This window comes from Crocodylus siamensis, chromosome 7, assembly GCF_052110815.1.
Source record: "Crocodylus siamensis isolate JL-2025a chromosome 7, ASM5211081v1, whole genome shotgun sequence".
NCBI lineage: Eukaryota > Metazoa > Chordata > Crocodylia > Crocodylidae > Crocodylus > Crocodylus siamensis.
The window spans coordinates 79,797,863-79,814,151 of record NC_143401.1 but is presented as its reverse complement, the minus strand read 5'-3'; the positions used below and the strand labels follow the sequence as shown (position 1 = coordinate 79,814,151).

At 39.8% G+C, this 16,289-nt stretch overlaps 1 protein-coding gene across 1 annotated transcript in view; it reads left to right on the top strand.

The window, feature by feature from the left end:
* The window catches only part of ZRANB1 (zinc finger RANBP2-type containing 1), a 79,204-nt gene that overhangs the window by 25,560 nt on the left and 37,355 nt on the right, over window positions 1-16,289 (top strand). The gene's annotated exons all lie outside the window — the stretch shown is intronic.

Genomic DNA, 16,289 nt, shown 5'->3' with positions numbered 1-16,289 from the left:
CAGACTTCAGGTGACTGATTATTAAAATTTTATAGAGTGCCTGATTTTTTTTACTGCCCCTCCCCCTCCTTTTTTTCCTCTTCAAATGAAATGAGTGAATGATTATTTGTATATGGCATGTAGGAAGTTTTATGTTGGATTTTTTGGTGCATTACTGATGTTCATTTTACCTCAATAGAAATCTTACTAGATGTTTTTGAAATAGGATTCCCTCCTCCCCCTTCCTTGGTGATGTTTGTAAGATGGAGAAGATTTTAAGTGGGCTGCTTTGGTTGTGGCAGTTCTGGAAAATTAAACTTAGCAATTCATGGAATACTTGCAGTATTTGTTATAGCACCATGAAAACAACAATTATAGAATGCCAAGGGCACATAGACAATGGCATGAGGCAGTGGCAGTTTGTTTACTGCTTCATTTAAAGTTAAATGAACTTTGACGTTTTATTGTCACCATAAGGTTGGTTTGTCTCAAATATATCTAAGTTTACTTGAAGCTTTACAAAGTTTAGGGTAATCCATAATGCCAGTTGTGAGCAGCATATGCTGAACATTTCACGTCTCATGATGGAAGATTTCATGGATTTCCCCCCCCCCCCCGTGATACTTCTATAAAAGGCAATAATACCTTTTTATATGGAGGCAAGTATATTGTTAATAATACTTGCAATTTAACATTTTTCATTTTTTTAAAATGTGTTTTGGGTTGGTTTGTTTGGATATTAGATACTAATACATGGTGCAACCTTCTCATTACAAGTGAAAATGATTGCTGACAATGTTCTTCTATCTAGTTTCTGGTATATGTCATTTTTAAGTTCAGAACTGGTTTATGAAAAATTCTGGGTATCACAATAAATGAAGGGTTTATCTATATTAGAGGCATTTAATCTCAAATCAACTTAAAGTCAACAAGTTAAGCTTGTGCAAACCCCTAACATAATACTGTACAGTAAATCAGTTTAATCTTTATTTAAGCTGTTTAGGTTGCAGAGATAAGTTACCAAGTTAAGCTAAACTAACTGGAGGCAGTCATACTAGTTTAAGCATATCTACAACATGTGCCAGTTGAGTTGTATTAATTAAATGAGTATACCTTAATAACATACATCATGCCTTAGCCCAGTGGCTCTCAAGTTTTTAGAGTTAAGATACCCCTTGGAAAATACCAACTCTTAGTTTTCACTCTTTTTGACTCTGGAAACATAACGGAGCAGTTTTTTCTGTTGTAGAAAACTCAGAAAGACCACATACTTTTACACTATGGATTCCTATTTAAAATCTCTGGATTTGTATGCAAACACCTACATGTGATTCACCTACCAGTACTTATTTTTCACAGCCCATGACACCGTTTAAAGGATCCTCACTGAAAATAACTGCTGTAACCAAAGTTAAAAAAAAATGGAACAACAGATAAGAAATAAAATTGAATGGTTGTAAGGGTGAAAGGAGGAAGATGTTGCCTTTTTTTTGTTTGTTTTGTGACTTTTATCCTTTGCACTAACAGTGCTGTGTATCCTGATAGTCTTGAAGAGTGAAGTAATGATCCTGGTTTTTTCAATGGGGAAATTTTAGGCACACAAGTTGTCACTTGAGAAGAAGACCCAGTTCTTCCAGTTCTGTTGCCATTCTAACTGCTCATATTGCATCCCCAGTGAATTCAGAATTACAGTGAAAACCTTTTTATTTCTGAACTTGACAGGGAGGGTGTGTTTAAGCTTATACAAGGGTGTCATTTATGGGCTGAGATCTTATTTTTTTTAAATGTCTATATAAATTTAGATAGTTTTGATATCTTGCATCATCTATCTTAAGAAGAGTCAGCAGTTGAGCTCTTGGTTGATATTGTACTACATTTATGATTATAAGTTATTATTAATCATAAGTTACTTTGAGTAGTCATAGTTGCATTGTAAACAGTGTTTACTTGACAGAAATGTTATGCTGCTGCATTCATCTAGAACTACTGATGTATTTATTCTTTTAAAGCTACTACTGGGATTATTTTAACGTATGCTCTTTACACTGAGTGACAGAAATGTTTTATTTTGTTCAGTGAAGTTGTTACTGAGGGGGCAAACTACTTGCTTTGTTCTGCAATAAGAAAATGTGAGAACACCACCTATTTTTTTCTTAAAATGAAGAAGTAAGTGTTACTTATTTTGAAGCATACAAAAGAACATATTTAACTAAAATCTCAGTACATCTTTAAAACTATGACTCCTCACCTCAGCACCAACTTGGCATAAACTGTCCTTTCTTTTTTTTTTTTTTTTTACAAAGTGTAAGGCATTATGACAGGATCATAATGATATAACACCAAACTGCTTTTCATTGCGTTTGCTGATCCAGTTTCTTTTAAAGAAGCAAAATGAGAGGTCAGGAATGTACCTTGTATTCAAACAGAGACTATTGCAGATGTTCTCTTCCTGCTTACCACCCATATCTTCCCCTTCCTCACCTGCACCAAAATGCTCTAATGGAATCATTTTCTAAAGCTGCTAAGGCTACCATGTCAAAGGACTTCAGTCTCAGAATGACACTGATCTTTTACCAGAAAATTGTTTGTTTTTTAGTATCTTTTTTTGTTTGTTCTTTCACGTAGTGACATAATGGGTTCTTTTTTTTTTTTTTTTTAAATAATATTTTCCATGCTACCAACTTGGGGAAACACTGATTGGTTGTCACATTGCAAGTAGATGTGGCCAGATTTCCCATCCGGATATTGGCTCAGTTGTACATTAATCTTGTAGGTGATCTATAAGCTTAATGAGATTCTGAAACTGCACTAGTTAAATGCATTCTTTATAGCCACTTGTTTTCAGTATTTTATTATTGGATCAAATTTAGAATATTTTTAAAATACTAGTATTGTGTAGTGTTGTTACTCTTAAGTCAAAAATGGAAGTTTGACTTGTTTGGATTTTGTTGTCTGTTTCTATAAGTATGGTTGCTTACTAGCTCTTATCTGTGATCAAATTCTTTTTACAATTGATATATTGTATTTATTTGAATCTAAGTCCAGGTTTTTTCCTCCAGTCAACAAGGGGGGGGGGGGGGGGGGAGCTCCTTGGCTTACATTTGCATACAAAGTGGAGGAGGGGAAGGGGGCAAATGGCTGCTGCAGTGTTGACTCCTGCCCTCAGCTTGGGTCACGATTGGAGTCAGAGCCATAGCAGCCTCCTCCCTTCTCCACGCAACTCCTGTAGGGCCAGGTTACCCTGCCGCCTCCCCTGCTCTGTGGGCCCTGGAGTCTAGATCCAAAACAATGGGATCTGCCCTTCTGGCCCTCTAGGGGAAAAAAGGTTAAGCACTGCTGCTCCAGTTGTTTTAGCTGGTGTGAGGGTTTAAGGCACAAGCAACTCAAGTGCACTTTGCAAGCACATCTAAGCTATTTGGATTAATGTGTAATAAATCTTGTTTTTCAGTACATCCTTAAAAGGACAACTGGTTCATTCCTCGTGCGCCTGCATATGTCTCTGGTTAGTTTTTGCTTTGTCCACAAGTATATGATGACAGTTTACAGATTTCCTTGTTCCTTCTCTCCCTCTGTTTTTTAGTGGTGTTTGTTATAACACTTACATGCTTTCGTTTTAAAAAATTGCTGCAAACACGCCTCTTTCAAGGTGCTGTGAGAAATAATGAGGAAGAGATCCTGCTGTTGGCTGAGGTGCCTTCTTTTTTTTAAATTGAGAAGCATAATGAACCTAGTTTTAGTTATTTGGAGCAGCAGATTTTGTCTTGAAAGAAGTGGTATGTTTAAGCAGTGTGGGAGAAATGTATTTTTGTACTTGGTTGCTCTGAAACCAAACTGTATACAGAAGAGGTCTTTCTTTACCTTATATAGCACTGTTGCATATCTCTTGGAATAGGTTAGAATTCTAGTACTTTGCCAGTCCATTCTGATGAGGAGCTGTAATAGGAATATCTTAAATTCTGATTTCTATCTTTTATTTTTTTGCCTAATGGTATTTGTTTTAAGGAATTTAAGATTTTTTTTTTTTAATGTCCTGATGCTTTTCAGCTTGCAGGCCTAATGATGCCTCGTTTGTAAACCTGTTTCTGTTTTCCCTGCAAGACCCTGTGCAGAAGAGTACATCTTCCTTCAGAGATGTGCTTTTTGCTTTTGATGTAATATATATGGTCCAGAACGTGCACCTAACATTGGTCCTAAGGATTTTTTTTGTTTGAAAACAGAAGATGGTGCAACTGTTATGAGAGAAGTTTATCTAGGGGAGTGTTTACTTCATGTTTTCAGATCAAAGACAAAGGTGCCTTTTTGAAGTGTATCTTTCAAATGAAAGTTATTGAGTCAAAAATAGGGGTAGTCAGTGTAATATTTAATGGTTTGCAAATACAAGGGACAGCTAGATTATCTAATAGTCCTTTCTGTCCTTATCTATCAGGGCTTTAGTACCTAGTCACTAATAGCCAAAGCTAGTTAACCAACTTTTCCTATTTTGACACCAGGTGTTTGTGGGGTTGTTTTTTTTTGGGGGGGGGGGCTGAATTTAACTAATTTATTTTTTGAAAATCCTAGTTGAAATGGTTCAACCACTTTCAAGAATTTAACTAGGTTTTTAGATTTTTCTCAAAGAAGGCTTCACTCCCTTTCAGAGCATGGGCTTGGAATTTGTGGGGATGGACTTTGCCTCATTAATGTATCTTCTCTTCCTGCGCAAATTTGTCCAAATTTGGAAAAAAAAAATTAAAAAGGGACTTTGCAAAATCAGATTGCACATCCCCGATCTCCCAGGGTCAACCTCCCCTGCCCCTCACTGCAAGGTAGTACATGGGGAGCATCTGCCTGTGTGGTATGTGATGCTGCGCATGGGTCTGCAGCGTGACACCATGTGTCTGTGCTCATCTGGACATGGCCTCTGAGTGCCACTCTGATCCATTTCCCGTGCCTGACCTGCTGTTTTGTTTTCTGATTCATGTTCTGTGCACACATGCTGGGGTAAGTATTTCCTGTGGGACAAATAGTGGCACATATTTGTGCCGCTGATGTTTGTCCCCAGGCATGCCCCTGAACACATGCCCTGGCACACAGCAAATTGACCCGGGTGGGGAAGAGGAGGCTAGGACCAACCTTACCTGGGGTCCTGTGGGCTTAAGTCATGCCTCTGACTGGCTAGGCTCTGTTTCTAGTAGCACATGCTGCTGCTGATGTGCCACACCTCTCTTTTTTTTTTTTTAAGTGAGTTTGTTTTTTGTTTTGTTTTGACTTTTTTAACATGGGGAGCTCCTGGTGTCAAAAAAACCCAAACAAAACCCGCCATGCTGCAAATTAGCAGAGCAGCAAACTGGTGCACATACGCTGCGTGTGTTTTGTGGCACTGCAAACTGCATGTGTGCACTCATCTGGGCATGCCAACACTGTCCTTGCCACTTGTGGCATGCATGCTGCAGATTGGTTGCCCTTGTTGTACCTGATGCCATAGCATCAAAGGGGAGGAAGCTGTCCTGTTCAGATGCAGAAAGGAAGAGACCCAGACATCCACACCAGAAAATAGTGGGGAATAGATGAAGAGCGGGATTGGGTGGTGGGTGGGAAGAGACTAGGACTCATTGAGAGCATCCTGAAAAGTGATACTAGTATTTTCTGAGGAAAAGAGATTAGAAAGAGTCTAAGTAGAGAGTGTACCTGCAACAAGGGGCCCAGAGTGTGTGTGTGTGTGTGTGTGTGTGTGTGTGGTGGGGGGGGGGAGGGCACCAGTGCATTTTACAGCTGTCTCCTGATAGAATCACCTCATCCTCTTTCTGAAACTGGCCTAAATAAAGAATGACAACTTAATGCTGTTGGTTAGTCCATCAGCTCGTAGTCAGGGTCCATGGAGTTCCCACCCTGCTGATAGCCATTGTGGGCATCAGCAAAAGACCACACAATAAAACCTCTATCTTTAACAATCTAGGCAATTGCATTTGCAGCATATGTTTTAAAGAACACAATTTAAATTAAAGAGTTAAGCTTCTCGAAGTTAGCAGTATTATGGGTTGCTGGGCAACTGTAATTGCCCCCCACCCCGACACGAAACTTGTATGTTTGCAGTATGATGGTGTTTAATTGCCTGATCATGTTGTTGTTTTCTGTAGGACCATTGCCTCAGTCAGCAATCAGGGTGGCTCTGTTATGAGAAGTAATCATGGTTGGACTTTTGCATCATTCCTTGTAAAGTTGAAAGGTGTGTAATGAATGAAGGAGGTGGCTGCAGCATGAGTAGGTGGTCCTGTACTTAAGACAGTTGAATTCTCTGTAAAATTCCACTGCTATCCCCTAAAGATTCTCAGCTCAGCTATATTTTTGGTCTTGTATTTAAATTAACCTTCTTTAAGAGTAGCTGCTTGTGAAGGCCTTTTCACTTCTCAGTGTGAGAATAGATGTTCTCCAGAGGCTACAGTTCTGTGCTCAAAAGTGGTAATCAATGCTCTGCTCTGAAATGGAGCCTTTTGTGGACACCTGTTAAATTATCCAAATCTTAAGGAGGGGAACATGGTTCAGCTTGCTAGATAATCCAGTAACCAACTTGGCACAGCTCCTAGGTGCTCTCCGCACTAGAGAAACGATGAGTGTTTAAAATGGGTTAACTGATATTTTAAAACCCTAGGGTACATGGAATAATTTGTCAGCTTGTTTCCAGCTAAAGTGTTTAAAAATAGCTAAGCAAACTGTACTTTCCTAGATACAGTCCTGGAACCTTCAGAAGAATCTGTAGCATTCTTCCAGGGCATCTTCTCTTGGCATGCAAAAATAGGAAAGCCTAAGGATCTATTGTATCTAGTGGAGATGTTGTCATGTGTTTGCTAACCTTAATGGTACAATTGCATCCTTTTTTTTTTTTTTTTTTTTTTTTAAAAAAAAGGAAGGTACTTTTTTGTGTTTGTAAAGTCAAAGTTTTTCTGCCAAAAAATGTAAAATGAAAGTCTTATGATAAAGAAGCACTTGTGCTTGGGAGAGGCCCTGAAAGACTGGAAAAGGGCCAATGTGATGCCAGTCCTTAAGAAGGGGAGGAGGGAGGGTCTGGGAGACTATAGGCTAGTCAGTTTGACCTTGATTACTGGGTAAAATTTAGGGGGAAAAAAACCAAAGTCCATTTTTGAGACTGGCAGAGGGCATGATACTAAAGGATACCTGTAACAAAACCACGTTGGTTAAGTTTTGTCTGACCAACCTCATCTCCTGTGATCAAGTAATGAACTGCTTTGATGTGGGAGATGCAGGTGATGTCATGTACTTAGATTTTACAAAGGCCTTCAGTATGGTCTCCCATGATGCTTCTGTAAAAAACAAAACAAAAACAAACAAACAAAACCCCCCCACAAAACCTGGGGGATTTGGGGCTTGCAGAGTCCATGGTCAGGTGAGTTGGGAACTGGCTAAGGGGTCGAACCCAGAGGGTGTTAGCTTATGCATCTGTATCGTTTTGGCGAGAGGTGGTCAGTGGTGTCCTGCATGGTTTGATTCTTGGCCCCATGCTGTTTAACTTCTTTATCAGTGACGTAGATGATGTGGAAAGCATGCTGGCCAAGTCTCCATACAGTGCTAAGTTATGGGGAAAAGCAGTCACGGTAGGAGATAGGATGTGGATCCAAGCAGACCTGTATATGTTGGGAAGGTGGGTGAAACTGGATGCAGTTCAATGAGGATAAATGCAGAGTGCTTTTTTTGGGGAGAAGTAACCAGCAATATGAATATAGGTTAGGAGGAGATGTCTTGGCCAGCATGATGCGTGAAAGGGACCTCACGGTTGTGGTTGATCACAGAATGAACGTAAGCTGCCAGTGCAACACTGTAGTCAACAGAGCTAATGGCATACTGAGATGCATTAGCCGATTGTGTTGCAGGGCTAAGGAAGTGATACTGGTGTTGGTGAAACCCCAGATGGAGCGCTGCATCCAGTTTTGGTCACTGTGCTTCAAAAAAAGTCATGGAGAATCTTGAAGTCCAGGGAAGGGCCGCAACAATGATTTAAGGGCCTGGAGGACAAATCTTATGAGAGAAGATTAAGGGATCTGAGGAAGAGAAAACTGAGCGGGACTTGATGGCTGTCTATAAGTATGTAAGGGGTGAATGTCGGGAGCTGGGAGAGAATTGTTTTTTTTGCTAGGGCACCCCAGGGGAGGACAAGGAAGAATTGGAGGATGGTTTCAGGTTGGATGCAAGGAAGAACTTCTTTATGGTAATGGTGACCAGAATCTGCAATAGGTTTCCCAAGGAGGTGGTGCAGTCCCCAACCTTGGAGGTCTTCAAGAAGAGATTGAACAAACACCTTGCTGAGATCATTTGATCTCACCAGTATTCCTGGCCAGAGCAGGGGTGTTGGACTCAATCCTTCAAGGTCCCTTCCAGCCCTTAATTTCTATGATTCTCACTGCCTCACATAATAGAGCAGATTTGTTTTCAAGTTAAAAATCTGAGTATAACTAATTTTTCAAGAACTATTTTGTATTGGCCAAGCATCTTCGATGCTCTCATTTTTAAACTTTTAAGCTACAAACAGATATCGCATTTGTGTTGGGATAAACCATTTTATCCTGGGACAAAGTACATCTTGATAATCATGAATCCTAAGAAAGATAACCAGCTGAGAAATACTAATGGTTTATATTGGGATGTTGAAAAGTATATCCAAATGGTTATGCCAGGACAGCATCATTTAATCAATGCCAGAAAAGTGCTAGTACATTCAGCTGCTCACTAAACCCTAATTAGAAAGGCGATGTGTGTACACGCCAGTCCCAAGATATTTCTGTTCTAGGACAAACATGGGCACAACTCCCTCCCTGCCCCCTACCTTGCAACATGGTGGTGGGAGAGACTCATCTTGGATTTGAGTACTGGCCAGGGCTGCTGACTTCTCTAGCCTGGGCTGGGACTGGGGCCAGAGTGGCTGCATAGGGTAAGTGGCAGCAGGAAGCGGGGAGAAGAAGTAAGTGGCTGGGGGGTGGGAGACAAGTGACAGGTGCAGATGTGGGGGTAAGACGGGAAGTTTAGGCTGCTTGCTGGTATATTGCTTCTTTCCATGCTTCTTGTCCTCCCGCTACTGCTTTTCTTGCTTCAGTGGTGCTGGGGGGGAGACAGCAGGGGATAAATTGAAGGCAGCCCTTCAATCATTACTTCTCTACATGGAAAGTGATAAAATTGTGAAAATTTTCCATGTATGGAATCTAATTATTGTGGGGGGATGGGGTGTTATCATAAATTCAAAGTCAGCTTGGATTCAAGTATGATCATTTTACAAAGGGGTAACTTAAGCACAGAGGTGCAACCCTGAACACATTACAGCCTAATTGGCGGTCCTAGGGAGAATGCTGTAATTTCATTGGAAAGGAGTCTTTCTGCTAGATCACCATTTTTCAAAGCTGTGTCATGGTTAATTGTTTGAGAATTTCTATTCCTAGGTGTATTAAGATGCTCCGGGGCCCTGGGTACGAAGGAGCTGAGCTCCAGTAGGGGAAGAAACCTCTTCTGCTCTTGGTGCTGCTGCTGCTGTGGAGGTCTGTGACCCGGTTCTCACTCACGGGCAAGTTACAGTGAGCAACATGGAGTGAGGGGAGGCTTTATTTGTATGTTTATTTGCATATTTGTGTTGTATACAAAATGGGCATGCAAATGAATCTTCTTGTTTGCTTTGTATTGCTCACTGTGGCTGGCTGCTGAGTGAATGAGAACTGGGTCAAAATTGAAGAATAATTATCATATGACTTGCAGCACCTCCCCCGAGGCATCTTGTGGGGGGGGGGGGGGGGCCCTGGGCCCAGGCCCAGCTTGCCTGTATATTAGGCTGCCTGTGCTTCCATTCTTTCAGTAAGCAGGCCAGGAGATAATTTAAGCTGATTTTATCTTCTATTCAAGGGGTGAGGCACAATAACTTCCTTAAGTAGATAAAGTATTTCCTCCTCTTATGTTTAAATAGACTATGAGCAGCATTGTTTACCAATGCCATCATCACCTTTATGCATACAGAAATCGTACACTTGGTAGGCCTTTTAGTTTAAGGCCCTGTCTAAACTTAGGGTGACTTTGCACTAATTTTTAGCATAGGAAATTTTTAAAATTAGTTGGGAGGTGTCTAAAGATACATTTAGTCTTTCTTTTAAGTGGGTTTTTTTGTTTCTGTTTGGTTCAATCCTGTAAAAAAACAAAACAAAAACAAAAAACCCAACAACCCCAAAACAAACACAACCTAAAACCAACTAAACAAACCAAAAAAGCTGGATCAAACTTAACTGAAAAATCATACAACCTTATCTAGACTGGCATTGTATAAAGTAGTGCAGTCCCCCTTCACCTTGGATACGTATGCACGTGCCTCTTCATGGTCACAATGCATGTTTTCCACTACCAGTGTCCCCTACTGGAGACAGTTGATGTTGGCATTGGAGTTCTCTTGTTGGTTTAATTAAACCAGAGAAGCCAGAAAAGGATTCTTACAACTTTCTTTTCATGTTCCTAATTGATGTTGCTTTTCTGGGAAACTTGTCATATAACCATGTGGTATAAAGGAACTTATGCCAGTGTAGGTTGTTCCCATAAATTCAAGATACTAGACCCCTTTATACATGCTTAAGTCTTTCCATGTTGGGGATTGTACCCATTATAACTAGTATGGCGTGTTTCTTTTTAATTATATGCAAGAGTTAAAATGTTCCGTATGTGGACTGTGTCTTAAAGCTTAAAACATGCTGGGTAGCTGATTGGCTACATAATTTTTTATATTAATTGTTGTAAGGGTACTGGTGATCCATCTGTGTTGCTGCTCCCAGGATAACTGCAGTGGTGAAGGTATGTTTCGGTATTTTTTCCAGTGAAAACAGGATCTAGGGAACCAAAGAGGTATGTTGTTGAATTTGGAGATGGCCAGACTTGATGGTTCTAAGATAAAAAGCAAGTAAGAAAAAATGTTTTTAAACCCCCAGTCTGCCTGTATACATCATAAAAAGAAAAAAGGAGCAAGACTGGCGTAAAAACAAAATGGACCCACCCCACTTCCTCTTCAGGTCACCTTTTTTTAAAGTGGGAGTGGAGAATATTGGGGATTCTCAGTCAGTTTTGACGGAATCTAGTATCAAGATAAAACTTTAGCCTAAAAAAAAATTAGCATTCTGGAAATAGGGGTGTGAGGTCTGAAAGTAAAGTTGGACTGTAGCCATAATTGCTACAGTGACTACCTGAATTTACTGTGATGCACGTTTTAAGTGATGACTTTTGAGTTGTTGCACAAGCTTTTCCTGTTAGCTTTGAAGTAACACTTAAGAAAGATCATTCCTTGAGTTGTGCTGATTTAATTGATACTGGTGCATAAAAATTTCAGCTGCTTAAACTCGAGAGGCAGGAAGGGGGAATTAGCTGTTAGACCAAACAGCACTACAAACCTTCCAGAAGAATGCCAAAAGCAACAGGATTTCGAAAGTATGAAATGATGTCATGGCCTTTAAAAGTATGCCAGTGTTTCAGTTTTTACAGTCTGATTTGCTTATGCTTTTCAAATTTTAGCAAACACAATTGCTGAGGACTGAATGATAAAAGAAGAGGTTAGAAGGAAGGTTGTAGAATAAAGGAATCGGCGAAGTAGCATTAGGTCTTACTACATTTATTGTAGTATTATTTACAATTATGGTAAAATATTCTTTAAGACATGATCCCATTTCTTCAGGTAAAGGGGTAATTCATACTACAAAACTGGCTCCTAGGAAGGCTAGTGTTTTCAGTGAGCAGGCCTGTCCTCCTCCTGCTATAAGCTAGATATATACATTTCTGAGCAATTTCTGGTGTGCACTTCTATATATCTAATTATATATAAACTAGTGGTTTTCAACTACTTTTAAAGCCTCCCTTTGGAACATGTCAGTTCTTAGTTTTCACTTAAGCTTTTTTCCAACTGCAGACAAGTAATAGAAAAAATTTTCTGTTGCAAAGCACTCAGACCAGGTCAGAATGTTTTTAATGTTATAGCTTCCTATTTGAAATCTCGGGGTTAATCCTGTGAATCATGCTTGCACACCTAACAGCATTAACATTATTTGGTATCTAGCATCACCGTAGAAAGGATTTTGTGTTACTGGCACCCTGGTTGAGAATCACTGTTGTAAACAGTTGATTAATTGAGTCTGTAGGAGCGTGGTAATTACTGTGCTCGGCAGACTCCAGCATCACTTGTATCGGCATCCTCACTCTGAAAAATAGCTGTGGGGGCTCTTTTAACTAAAGCTTGTTTGACTCCCAGGGCAGGTGTATAAATGTCCCAAGTGTCCAGTTGGGGATCTTACAGTTTTTGTCTTCACATAGGATATCAGGATACTGTATATTTGCAGCTACGTACATCCAGCTCTGGAAATCTGACTCTGTTGCTGGGGCTGGTGCTTTGCGTTTTTGGTGTCAAACCAGAAAATGCTGAAGTGGCATGACCTGAAACACCTCTAGCATTTGATTTTACTGACAATACAGTACCATAGTGTTGTAACAATGTTCTAGGATGGTGCTTCCTTTTTTATATGAGGAAGTTGACAGGTCATTGTATCCAGATTAGAATGTAAAGGCAGGATTGACTAGCAGATATTTATATCTTCTAAAAGTGATCACATGGTGATTAGCTGATGTTTGGAAGAAGTCTGAGAAGCACATCTTCTGAACCTTTTCTCTGTCTGCTTGCTGAAAAAAGTATGGTACTGTGTTCTCCCACTTTATAATGTAACCTTTCCCTGAAAACTGAGTGCTCGTACTTCACTATCAGCATCTTTTGTTCCCTCAATCATTCCTTCTTTTGCAAATCTCCTCGTTTGTTTGTTTGTTCCTTCTGGGTAAAATGACAAGGCTTCCATCTCGCTGTGCATAGGTGACACCTTTGAATTCAGATACATCATGGGATTTTTTTATACTACCTACTTTCCTCATGGGCCAGACATGAAGACAAATAGTCTGAAGGATTTGTTAATTATGAGCTCTGCAGACATGTTGGTGATATACAAGTCATAAAGGGCGTGAACAGCTTTTTAAAATAAAAAAATAGAACAAAAAGAAAGTGGACAGAGGGAGGCAAGTTTAGGAATAAACGTGAGGATGATTCGAAAGGGTTAGGAAAAGGAAAAATGACCGCTGGACAAGTTTTCAAGCTATAGCCATTGTTTTTTTGGTGATTTGAAATCTTTTCCTGCATCTATTCTTTGTGACTCATTGGGTGCATCTACATGAGAGTGTTTACTGTGCATTAGCCTAATGACACCATGCAGAAGCATGTCATGGCAAAAACCGTGCTAATAGTCTAGTATGCAGTGCTATTAGGCTAATGTGGAGTAAGCATCGCTAAATAACTGGACCCTGGTGCTGCTGTGCAGTAACTTTAGGTCCTGCACATTTAGTTAGTACTTTATTAAGGAAGTACTAAACTAAATGCACAGCATCTAGGGCGCATTAATGATTATGTAGACATGCCCATTGAAGAGAGAATAGCTAGACTTCAGTGAATTTTAAAGACTGCTAGAAAAAGGAAACTGGCAAGAGTCCTTAGTCCAGGGACTTGGAGCAAATCTGGACATTCATCTTTACCACAGAAGCTAGTGGAGATTTCTCCTCTCACCAGGAAGGGCCCAAATGTTTTTTGGAAGAGCATTTTTACCTATTATTAGCTGGCTCTTTAGTTGTTGTAGGAGCAGAAACTTCTGACAGTGTAACTTGTAAAAAGGGACACCGTGACTTAGTGGTTTTAGGCTGTCCTCAAAGAGAGACTGCTTGTTAGGTGCTTTGTGCAAGTGCTTGGTAAATGTAATGTAGGCAGGAGCAGCAGAAGATGGCAGTGTTCAGATGGGAGCAGTTTGGGAAAAATGGACAAACCAAAGGGTCTGAAGAGTCTAGAAAAACCCCAGAGATGGCACCAAAAGCCATTGTCCTTGACCGTGGTTCTGCAGACTATAATTTGATGATGATTATTTTTTTTTTCCCCCCTTCCACTTGTGTTCATCTGCAGAATATAGTTGGATTAAGAAAAAGAGACCTTGGTATATGTGTAGAGAGCATGTTGCAAAAGCGAATATGAATCTTATTACTTGTGACATTTAACGCCACAAAGAATGCAGTGGGTAGCAGTGGTGACCAGAATCTAACTAGTGTGCCATTTTATCAAAATTTGCCTCTAAGATAGCTGTTTAAGTTGTCAGACATTTTTTGTTTATGGAATGCGGTATATTAAAACACTAATAAACCCAACTTTTGTAATCTTTCTTTTGAGTAGACTTGAAAATGCCAGCTTCCAGTTCATTTAACAAACTTTAAAACCTGATTTCAGTTGTGCTCAGTAGAATCTGAAATACAGCATCTAGAAAACTGTTGGAGCCAGCTTGTTGAGGGGTTGCATGGAGCTTGGCATTTGGCATGGAGAATAATACACCTGTCTCATGAGAAATGTCACAGTCTTGACACAAACCCCCTATCTTCTGGCGAACGAAGATCTAGGGAGCACTTTGTTTCCAGGCGCATGCTTCTGGATTGGTGTTACAGCAACTAGCACTTCAGAAGCATTGAAAGAGTTTGCCAGAACTTCCCTGTTTCCTAGTCCTGGTTAACAGGAGCTAGGAAGAAGGTGAAATTGGAAGGCAACTCTTCTACATACAACAAAAGCAATTAATTTGCAGTTTTCAAAAGTGAAACAGTCACAGAATATAAGCTTGGCAATGGTATTGTTGTAAAGCTGCTTTCTTATTGTATATGAATATATTATTATATGTATTCTAGCTTTTATGCTAGGTTTGGATCATGGTGTTAAGCTCTTTTCCACACCCATGAGGGCTAGAAAGGTACTTAATCTTAAACATGACTTCCATCAATTGACAAGGAGCCAGGAATCTTGGAAATGCCAAATATTGCAATAGTGTGCTGCAGTTTTGCGTGTATACTGCAGGAGTTGGCACTATTGTGTACTGAATACAACCCTGAATTAGCTCACCAGAGCAGCTGTAATAGCTAATGCCTGAGGGCTTTCTTGAGCCTCACAGGACTGCCTCTGTCAGTCTTGGATCTTGCTGATGGCTGAGGGGTAATTGTGACAAGGGACAAGTTACTTCAGCAACAGCTGAGAATGGAGGAGTAGAAATGCAGTGACAAATATAAAAGTGGTCTACACAGATTTAAAACCACAGTGTGCAGCTTGTGTTCTGAAAGGTGGCTGGCTGCTGAATGCGACTTTTCCAGTGCCTTTTTTTGTACTTTCGGAGGCAGAATTAGTTTTGAAGATGAATTTGATGTGTGTGGTTCTTGAAAAATGTCAGTTATAACAAACTTTGACTGCTTGCTGAGTGTTAGGATCCATATCCAGAATCTTTTCAGGTGTCTTTCTTAGTCAGTTGTACGACAAAGTAAATCTCATGTTTCCTTGCTCTGTAGACATGATTGAAAAAATTATAGGATGTGAAGTGGCTACTAAAGTTTTAAAAGAGTGCCTTTGGTAAATAACACTGATCAGTAACTTACTAGGAGTGTAGATGTTGGTGTTATGCTAGCAAAGTGGTGTGTTTTTTGTTTCGTTTTGGTGGGGTTTTTTTTGTTTAGAGCTTTTTCCAGCTCCATTCAGGCTGAAAGTGTAGATCTTGGTCCATCAAGGATCACACCACTTTCCTCTTCCTTAGTGCTTGTTGTGCTGAACTTATTTTGAAAACCTGACCAAAAAGTTCTTATTTTCTCTCCCTTCATGCCTCTGATTTTTTTCAGAAATATGGATTCTTGATGAAGCACAATGGTTCTTGTGAGATGTGGAATGCTAATTCAAGTTCTCTGGAAGCTAAAATAAAGTTTTTCCTAAGTGAGCTTGAGGACCCTTTTGATTTTATGGTTTCAGTAATTTGTCGTGGGTAAATATTTTTGTCGGGCAAAAGAGGTTTCTTTTAGTTCCCTGCACAAGGGTTATTGGGCTGCTGATTATTCTGGGCTGGCCAAGTCACTCCCTGAATTAGAGAAAGAGGTCTCAGGCTTTTTCCAGTACTGAGTAAGAACATCTTTAGGAGGAATGTTTGTGGATTGGGAAAATAATTTTCTACTTAGCCCTGGTACATTATTTTTGTCCTTCTGTTTATTTCTCTGTAAATCAGATTTCACTTCCATGTTGTTTATAAACATGAAGCATCACAACAGCTTCTCTATTGAAAATGACATGATCTGGAAAAAACACATTTTTCATCCTCCTGCAGAGCATATTCTGATGTCAGGATTATATTTACAAATGCACCTCCTTCTATATATCCAGTTTTTTTTTTTTTAATTTGTAAGGTCAGTTTTTTTAATTTTATTCAGAGCATGGTAGA